At 34.6% G+C, this 10,626-nt stretch overlaps 1 long non-coding RNA gene across 1 annotated transcript in view; it reads right to left on the bottom strand.

The window, feature by feature from the left end:
* LOC309656900 overlaps positions 1-10,378 on the bottom strand; it is a 47,507-nt gene extending 37,129 nt beyond the window's left edge. The window contains exon 1 of the long non-coding RNA XR_014261595.1: positions 2,221-10,378. This is a non-coding gene — a long non-coding RNA (uncharacterized lncRNA). The remainder of the gene's footprint in view (positions 1-2,220) is intronic.
* Positions 10,379-10,626: the final 248 nt, after the last annotated feature.

The raw sequence follows: 10,626 nt of genomic DNA, 5'->3' as shown, positions 1-10,626 counted from the left end.
CTCTATTATTCAACATAGTTTTGGAAGTGTTAGCCACAGCAATCAGAGAAGACAAAGAAATAAAAGGAATCCAAATCGGAAAAGAAGTAAAGCTGTCACTATTTGCAGATGACATGATACTATACATAGAGAATAGTAAAGATGCTACCAGAAAACTCCTAGAGCTAATCAATGAATTTGGTAAAGTAGCAGGATACAAAATTAATGCACAGAAATCTCTTGCATTTCTATACACTAATGACGAAAAATCTGAAAGTGAAATTAAGAAAACACTCCCGTTTACCACTGCAACAAAAAGAATAAAATATCTAGGAATAAACCTACCTAAGGAGACAAAAGACCTGTATGCAGAAAATTATAAGACACTGATGAAAGAAATTAAAGATGATACAAATAGATGGAGAGATATTCCATGTTCCTGGACTGGAAGAATCAACATTGTGAAAATGACTCTACTACCCAAAGCAATCTACAGATTCAATGCAATCGCTATCAAACTACCACTGGCATTTTTCACAGAACTAGAACAAAAAATTTCACAATTTGTATGGAGACACAAAAGACCCTGAATAGCCAAAGCAATCTTGAGAACGAAAAATGGAGCTGGGGGAATCAGGCTCCCTGACTTCAGACTATATTACAAAGCTACAGTAATCAAGACAGTATGGTACTGGCACAAAAACAGAAATATAGATCAATGGAACAGGATAGAAAGCCCAGAGATAAACCCACACACATATGGTCACCTTATCTTTGATAAAGGAGGCAAGAATATACAATGGAGAAAAGACAGCCTCTTCAATAAGTGGTGCTGGGAAAATTGGACAGATATATGTAAAAGTATGAAATTAGAACACTCCCTGACACCATGCACAAAAATAAACTCAAAATGGATTAAAGACCTAAGTGTAAGGCCAGACACTATCAAACTCTTAGAGGAAAACATAGGCAGAACACTCTATGACATACATCACAGCAAGATTCTTTTTGACCCAGCTCCCAGAGAAATGGAAATAAGAACACAAATAAACAAATGGGACCTAATGAAACTTAAAAGCTTTTGCACAGCAAAGGAAACCATAAACAAGACCAAAAGACAACCCTCAGAATGGGAGAAAATATTTGAAAATGAAGCAACTGACAAAGGATTAATCTCCAAGATCTACAAGCAGCTCATGCAGCTCAATAACAAAAAAACGAACAACCCAATCCAAAAATGGGCAGAAGACCTAAATAGACATTTCTCCAAAGAAGATATACAGATTGCCAACAGACACATGAAAGAATGCTCAACATCACTAATCATTAGAGAAATGCAAGTCAAAACTACAATGAGATATCATCTCACACCGATCAGAATGGCCATCATCAAAAAATCTAGAAACAATAAATGCTGGAGAGGGTGTGGAGGAAAGGGAACACTCTTGCACTGTTGGTGGGAATGTAAATTGATACAGCCACTATGGAGGACGGTATGGAGGTTCCTTAAAAAACTACAAATAGAACTACCATACGACCCAGCAATCCCACTACTGGGCATATACCCTGAGAAAACCATAATTCAAAACTGGTCATGTCACACAATGTTCATTGCAGCTCTATTTACAATAGCCAGGACATGGAAGCAACCTAAATGTCCATCAACAGATGAATGGATAAAGAAGATGTGGCACATATATACAATGGAATATTACTCAGCCATAAAAAGAAAGGAAATGGAGGTATTTGTAATGAGGTGGATGGAGTTAGAGTCTGTCATACAGAGTGAAGTAAGTCAGAAAGAGAAAAACAAATACAGTATGCTAACACATATATACGGAATCTAAGGGAAAAAAAAAAAAAAGGCCATGAAGAACCTAGTGGCAAGACGGGAATAAAGACACAGACCTACTAGAGAATGGACTTGAGGATATGGGGAGGGGGTGGGGTGAGATGTGACAGGGTAAGAGAGTGTCATGGACATATATACACTACCAAATGTAAAATAGATAGCTAGTGGGAAGCAGCCACATAGCACAGGGAGATCAGCTCGGTGCTTTGTGACCACCTAGAGGTGTGGGATGGGGAGGGTGGGAGGGAGGGAGATGCAAGAGGGAAGAGATATGGGAACATATTGTATGTGTATAACTGATTCACTTTGTTATAAAGCAGAAGCTAACACACCATTGTAAGGCAATTATACTTCAATAAAGATGTTTAAAAAAAAAAAATGCTGTGGGCCTAAATAAAAGAAGGATTTCTCACTGCTTGTAGAGTGTCTATCACAAATGAGCTAAGTTTGTCTATCTACAATTTACTGTTCAGTTTCATAGTGAAATAACATGATTTAGTATCACTTATTAAGGTGAATATTAGGTGTCAGAATTAGACTGTAAGTCAGATTTAGATTTTACCAGTCAAAAAATATTAATTCATATTCAACAGAAAATGAAAATATCCCAAATTTGATTATGTAGGTTAAATTAACTGAAATAAATGAGTTCGTATATCAGATTCAAAGAAACATTTAAAATTTGGTTAAAATGAATACTGAATAATTTGCATATATTTTGAAGAAAATATAACAAAGCAGAAACCAAAAATCAAACTAAAAAACAGACACATGCAAAATCTCTTAGATGGTGCTCATTTTCATGTATGTAGAATTTTTTCAAGTGTTTTAAACACTACCTGAAATTTAGATTCATTTTGTTTTTTGTATTTTTCCTGCAGGAAAAAATTTTACTGTGAGTTAACATTAAGTTTAAAACCCATATCCATGAAATGTGGCAGGTGCTTTAGAGAGTTGTTTCCTATATTTTAAGTTTCTATTAAGCAGTAAACTTACAAAATCAACTTCTCATTTTAGTGGTAAGTGCATAACAAATGTAAAACAAAACAAACTAAACATACAGTAACCCAAACAAAAGTACCATTTACTCTCACCATGTTTCAGAACCTGAACACTAAAAATAATATTCTCACAATAAAAGACTGTCTTTTCCCAAAACAATGACATTGTCAACTTTACAAGATCTGTAATATAAATGTATATTAAAAGCAACAAAGCCTAAGCAAAATTTATTTTAATACATTGCATTATGTTGAATTCACAGATACATTTTTGTTAATTTAGTAGCTATAATACAGTGCAATAGAATTGAATATCAGATTAATTTTTAAAAACCCTAATCCTTATAGAAAGTCTGGTATCATATAGGGTTACTGGCAAAAATGGAAGCAAATTCAATACCACGTCCAAATTTAATTATTTTTGTGAACAAAAAATTCTGAAAGATAATATCTTCCCAGACTATTATCATCCTTTGCCTTTTATTCACCAGGAACAAAAATAAATTGGCTTTGACAGGTCAGGAGTCTGACAAAAGTGGTACAAAGTGTTCCCCAATGGGCTCTCAGCTGATTTACGTATTTCAGGATCCCCTCAAAAGAGGCTGAATAGCAGAATATGTATTTAAATCCTAAAAAGAGTGCCTGAGACCAATAAAAGCCCTATGAAAGCTTCAGCATAGACTTATTTTGGAATATATTGCCAGAGATAATAGCATCAAAAGAATCTCTTCGAAATTTGGTCACCTTCCCTCCTCTCCTTTGGTGTTTCTATGTGTTGCCCTAACTAAGGATTTGATGCAAGCTTTTCATGAGGACTAGCTCAAAGTAGTAAACAATTTCTTTCCAGATCTTTCCTCTAAGCATTATTGACAGGACTTGATTTCATTAAGATCTGGGCATTTTTCAGGGAAGCATATAAATTCTAAAGTTTTAGTCACCAACCCATAGAAAGCATATCACACCTTTTAAGAGACTGAGGTTACTCTGAACGTGTGAGACTTGGCAGTCTTGTCATATTCCATGAACTAGTGATATATAAACTCTGATGTAAAATACACTGAAAGTTGTTTAAAAAATGTATACTATATAGAAAATATTTTGATAAAAGGAATCAGAAAGTGCATGTCTAATATCAAGGATAAGAATGCAAATCTGAAAAGAATAACCATAACTATACTTATCTCTGCATAGCATTTCAAACAAATTTATTAAAAATACTTTTTATTTGATAATATCATACATCAAAATACTTTTATGAGTTTCTACTTACTTTACTGGTAATATATTCTTATAGGTACTAGTATTTAACATCTGGATAAATTGATGCTTAATATCTATCTGATAAAACAGTTACTGAGTGAATTGTAAAAATATATTTTTTCTCTCTATATGAGCAAATTCTCAGCATAGAAAATATTTGCAAATGAAGCAACGGACAAAGGATTAATCTCCAAAATATACAAACAGCTCATGGAGCTCAATATCAAAAAAACAAACAACCCAATTAAAAAATAGGCAGAAGACCTAAATAGACATTTCACCAAAGAAGACATATAGATGGCCAAGAGGCACATGAAAAGAGGCTCAACATCACTAATTATTAGAGAAATGCAAATCAAAACTACAATGAGGTGTCACCTCACACCAGTTAGAATGGGCATCATCTGAAAATCTACAAACAACAAATGCTGGAGAGGGTGTGGAGAAAAGGGAACCCTCTTGCACTGTTGGTGGGAATGTAAATTGATACAGCCACTGTGGAGAACATATAGAGTTTCCTTAAAAAACTAAAAACAGAACTACCATATGACCCAGCAATCCCACTACTGGGCATATACCCTGAGAAAACCATAATTCAAAAGGACACATGTACCCCAATGTGCACTGCAGCACTATTTACAATAGCCAGGACATGGAAACAACCTAAATGTCCAATGACCAATGAATGGATAAAGAAGATGTGTTACATATATACAATGGAATATTACTCAGCCATAAAAAGGAACGAAATTGGGTCATTTGTAGAGATGTGGATGGACCTAGAGTCTGTCATATAGAGTGAAGTAAGCCAGAAAGAGAAAAACAAATATCATATATTAATGCATATATGCGGAATCTAGAAAAATGGTACAGATGAACCTATTTGCAAGGCAGGAATAGAGACACAGAGGTAGAGAATGGACGTGTGGACACAGCAGAGGAAGGGGAGGGTGGGACAAATTGGGAGATTATGACTGACATATATACACTACTATGCATAAATAGATAGCTAGTGGGAACATGCTATAAAGCACAGGAAGCCCAGCTCGGTGCTCTGTGACGACCTAGATGGGTGGGATGGGGGGTGGGTGGGAGGTCCAAGAGGGAGGGGATATAGGTATACATATAGCTGATTCACTTCATTGTATGGTAGAAACTAACACAACACTGTAAAGCAATTATACTCCAATTAAAAAAATAAAAATAAAGAAAAATATTCCATTATAAATCTAATCTTACTTTTTAGTCCTTCTCTACCCCTCTGCATCTGAAATGATTTTCAACTATTTGTTTACTTTTCTCTTGGTCTAAATGAGTTATTTCAAAGTACATTATATGAAACATTTATTCTTTAGTATGTTAAATAATTTTACTTGAACAAAGCCATCTTATGTTTTTTAATTTTATGTTTTATTGAGTTATAATTAACATACAATATTATATCAGTTTCAGGTGTAAAGCATACTGATTTGATATTTTTATATATTTTGAAATGATCACCGCAGTATGACCAATGACCATACAAGCTGTTACAATATTATGAACTATATTCCCTGTGTGTACATTACATACCTGTGACTTACTTATTTTATAGCTGGAAGTTTGTACCTCTTAATCCCCTTCACCTTTTTTGTCTGTGCCCACATTTCCCTCTTCTCTGGTAACCACCAGTTTGTTCTCTGTATCTATGAATCTGTTTTTGTTTAGTTTTTTTCGTTTAGGTTTTTTTTGGATTCCACACACAAACAAAATCGTATGGTATTAATTTTTTTCTGATTATTTCACTTAGCATGATACCCTACAGTACAGTAAAGCCCCAGGTGATGCCTTGAACTGTAATTTCAATAGCAAAGTTGTACAGCAAGTAGTTTAGAGAATACTATGGTAGTTAAATATCTGTAACAAAGTAGATCTGTTAACATGTGTCAATAACTCTTTCTAAATTTTTATTACACTTAGGTTTTTTAATAGTTTCTTTTTATATTGAAAATAAAATATGTGTAGTTTTATAATTACAAAGAAATGGAGAAAAATAATAAAATGTCAATAGTACCCCAATTATAACCAGTACTGATAGATTTTCTCTTATTACTATATTGGTTATCCATTCTTTCACTTGTTTGTTTATATTGTACTTAATTTATAAATTATAGTTCTTGCAAGAATAATTAAAGGAAATGTTAAATGAGAAATAAAAATAGAAATTAAAATAATAACTAAGGGATAGTTAGTTCATGAAAATGTATGTTATTAAGGTCATGTATAATTAGTTGACTTGTTCTAAAAAATCAGCTATATGACTCTGCTAGGCAAAGAAAAAAGTAATTTAAAAAATCAGAATCAGTTACAGTAATCACAATATGCAGTGGATAAAAATAAATCTGGAGAAGTCCAGCAACAGAAGCAGCAACATCCTATACAGAGATCTGTAGTGTCCTAAAGACTTTTACATCAGGTCTTGATCAGCAGTTGGCATTTTCAAAGGTCAGCCAGCTACTCGGTACTAGTCAATTACTGAATAATGGGTACTACTGACAGTTAAACACTGCTGCAAAATTAGCTAAGGCACTACAGAGACACCAAGCACTTGTGACAGAAACATTCTGCATGTATTTCAGAAAATGTTCCTGGTACCTTCACATTAGCTTATCCTCACCTGTGCATAATACATTCCATTCTGATCTCCTTAAAAGTTTCCTAGTTATAGGCTGTAGAACATGGTCAGAATTTCAATCATTATTTCTATTTTGAGGACGTGACTTGAAATTCATCCTTTAATGCTTTTTACAAAAACATTTTAAGAAAATCTCTTTAAAAATGAGCTAAGGGGACTTCCCTGGCAGTCCCGTGGTTAGGGCTCTGTACTTCCACTGTATACCACTGCCTAGATCAGCCCCTGGCTTTGAGCAGGTACTCAATAAACATCAAGTGAAACAAATAATGAAAGAGAAAAGTGGTATTGGTTAATTTTTCAATAATCTGGTTATTGAGGAACAAGAATAAACATAGAAAAAATACATGGTTTGACATAACATAATGAAAAAAGTACAAACTATGGAGTCAGAAGACGTAGTTTCATATGCTTCTCTGTGACATCCAGCTGGAATATTACATAAATGTTCTGCTTGATTAAGATTTTGATCTCTGGAGTGAATCTGTCTAGACCAGAATCCCAATTCCACCTCCCACTTGTTGAACAGTCATGTAAAATGTATTCTATTTCTAGGCTATAGGATTTTCAAATAAAAGATAAAAGTAATATTATAATATTTAACTCCTTGGGTTAATCTAAGAATTCCATAAGGTAATAGATTGAAAATATCTGGCATCTGTAGTGAGTTGAATTGTGTCTCTCAAAAAAATATGTTCAAGTTCTAACTCCGAGTACCCTGTAAATGTGACCTTACTTGAAATAGGATCTTCGCAGAGTAATCAAGTTGAAATCATTCTAGATTAGGGTGGGCATGGTCCTGTTCACACTTGGTTTTGGGCTTATGGCCTCCAGAACTCTGAGAAAATAAGCCATTTTATTTTAAGCAACTTAGTTTATGGTAGCTTGTTATGTCAGACCTGATATTTTAAAAATATAATCACTCCATGCCTTGATTTCTTCATGAACAAAAAAATGGAGCATGATAACACCCAACTTGCTGGGTGTTATTAATATCAGAGTATTAATAATCAGAATATTTTTCTAAAGTACTTTGAATAATATATAGAAGTGTGTGTACATATATAAATTTAGTGTGGGTATCTATACACATTCTTAGAAAATAGATGATCAAATGTCCCTTTAAATTATCCCTAATAAATGTCATAAAAATATCTTTTTAGAAGAAGAATTTGGGGGAGTATATAGTCATGTAAAATGAAGATATTTGGCTAGTTACAGGCAAAACATTGCATCTTTCAATCAGTGTTCTAGAACGCATGGTGTACTGTTTTGTGCACGATTCCCTTGATAAATATTACCTAATATTTCTCATTGATATCACTGTTACCAATATACCTGAACATAATATTTCCCTTCAAATTGATATTTTTTGAGACTAATATTAGCATGGGAAATATTTCAGAGGGAAAAGAATTTAAAGCAAATAAAAACATTCAAAATTATGCAGACCACCCAAACTTTAAAGCATGTAATTTATTTTCCTCTTTTTTTTTGATATCTAACAGAAAAAAAGTCCACTGATTATGGAAGGTAATCCAGACAGATAGCTGTCCTTTTGGCCTCAAACCGCTCTGACATAAAACTCATCTCCTTCACTGGCTTCCAGAAGGCATCTAATCACACCAGCGTAATTTGTTTTCTGTAATTTCATTCAGGATGCATGGGGTTACAAGAAGGGTCACATTGCACAGTACACTAAATACAGCATTTCACTTGAAAAATCCCCTTTGTACTTGTTTCTTGTCTAAGATTTTTATGGCTGCTCTTCCTTCATATAATACTCAGGTCTCTAGCTTTTCTTTCTTCTAGAAAACTTCCACCTAGTTTTTAATTTCTATTGAATCTATCTTTGATTAGGCAGAATAATTTAGTCTTTGTTTTTCTATTACCTCCATAAATGAATATTCAAATTCAGCAAGGAAAATGTCTTATCTTTTCATATATTTGGAGGATCTTCTTTTAGAAATCTCTTTCTCTCTCTCTGTTTGCCTCTCTCCTTTCCCCCTTTCCCCAGAAAGGGTAGATCATTTCAAGAATGTCTTAAGTGCCACGTTTAAACTTCACCTTTCTACATCATTTAAATCTAAAAGAAAATTATTTTCACATCTCTGTGCTTCTAAATAAGGTATATTAGAAATGACAACAGGCTTAGAAGATAATTTCTCACTATCTCTCTGAAATCATAGGATACAAGTGATGTCTATTATCAGTCTCTTTCTCTGATCCCACATATTTCTACTTGTCTGAGAAATTAATAATTGTCAAACATACTACAGTAAAAGAAAGATGCCAATATATCTGACCTCTGCCTTGATATATATGTATTTCCTACTACCTTAAAATAGAGTTTAGATTCAGCACACATCTTATAGAAGATCTTCTGTAACAGGTGTTGTACTAAGAATCTAGGGATATGAGGACAAGAGGAGCCCTCAGTGAGCTCACAAACTGTGAGAGAACAGACACACGTATAACTGAGCATCATACAAATGATAAATGCATTATTTAAATACACATTATTTTACATTTAGATAAGGTTTTATATTTGTAAAGAGGAACAGTAAAGATAGTCATAAAGAGGACTCAAATCAAAACGTGGTGGTTTAAAACACTATTCCACCACTCAGTATCTGATACTGAGTGATTTTCTTAACATTTGTGCCTCAGTTTGCTTATTTATAAAAATGGAGTCCTAATAACATTCACTTTATAGGGAGGTTGTGATCATTAAATGATACCTATAGAACACTTTGATCCCTGTAGTATATTATAGGTACAAAATAAACATTTGTTCTGGTTGATGATGTTATTTTGATGATGATGATGATGATGCTAATACTATTATAATGAATGAAAAAAATACTTGAAATTTTAACCCTTTTCAGGTCTTCTAAAGTCTTTATTTTCTTCCTCTTTTTTTGTTCTTAGCAGAGTCTGTTCTCTTATGAGAATATCAAAGAAAGAAGATGTCAACATGTATTAGGGCTGTCCATGGAAACAGAAACAGTATATATATATATTTGTTTATATTTAGAGAAAGGTTTATTATGAGCAATTATTATATTATGAAAAAGAATTGGCTCAGGCAATATGGAATCAAAAAGTCCCATAATCTGCCATCTGTAAACTGGAGACCCAGAAAAGCCTGTGGTGTAATTCAGTCAGAGTCAAATGCCTGAGAACCAGGGGAGCTGATGGTGTAAATTCCAGTCTGAGGGCTGGAGAGGAAGAGATGACATGTCTTAACTCGAGCAGGCAGGCAGGCAGGAAGCAAAAAGGGGTGAATTCTTCCTTCCTCCTCCTCTTGTTCTGTTCAGGCCCTCAGCAGATTGGATGATGCTCACTCACAGTGGGGAGGTCAGATGTACCTTAACTGAGTCTAGGGATTCAAATGCTAATCTCATCCAGAAACACCCACACAGACACAAGCAGAAATAATACAGTAAGTCCCCTACGTACGAATGGGTTCTGTTCTGAGAGTGCTTTTGTAAGTCCAATTTGCTTATAAGTCCAACAAAGTTAGCCTAGGTACCCAACTAACACAATTGGCTATATAGTACTATACTGTAATAGGTTTATAATACTTTTCACACAAATAATACATAAAAAGCAAACACAGGGCTTCCCTGGTGGCGCAGTGGTTGAGAATCTGCCTGCCAATGCAGGGGACACGGGTTCGAGCCCTGGTCTGGGAAGATCCCACATGCCGCGGAGCAACTGGGCCCGTGAGCCACAACTACTGAGCCTGAGCGTCTGGAGCCTCTGCTCCGCAACAAGAGAGGCCGCGATAGTGAGAGGCCCGCGCACCGCGATGAAGAGTGGCCCCCACTCGCCGCAACTGGAGAAAGCCCTCGCACAGA

This window comes from Balaenoptera physalus, assembly GCF_965194825.1.
Source record: "Balaenoptera physalus genome assembly, chromosome: 3".
Taxonomy (NCBI): Eukaryota; Metazoa; Chordata; class Mammalia; order Artiodactyla; family Balaenopteridae; genus Balaenoptera; species Balaenoptera physalus.
This window is presented reverse-complemented; position numbering and strand designations above follow the sequence as displayed.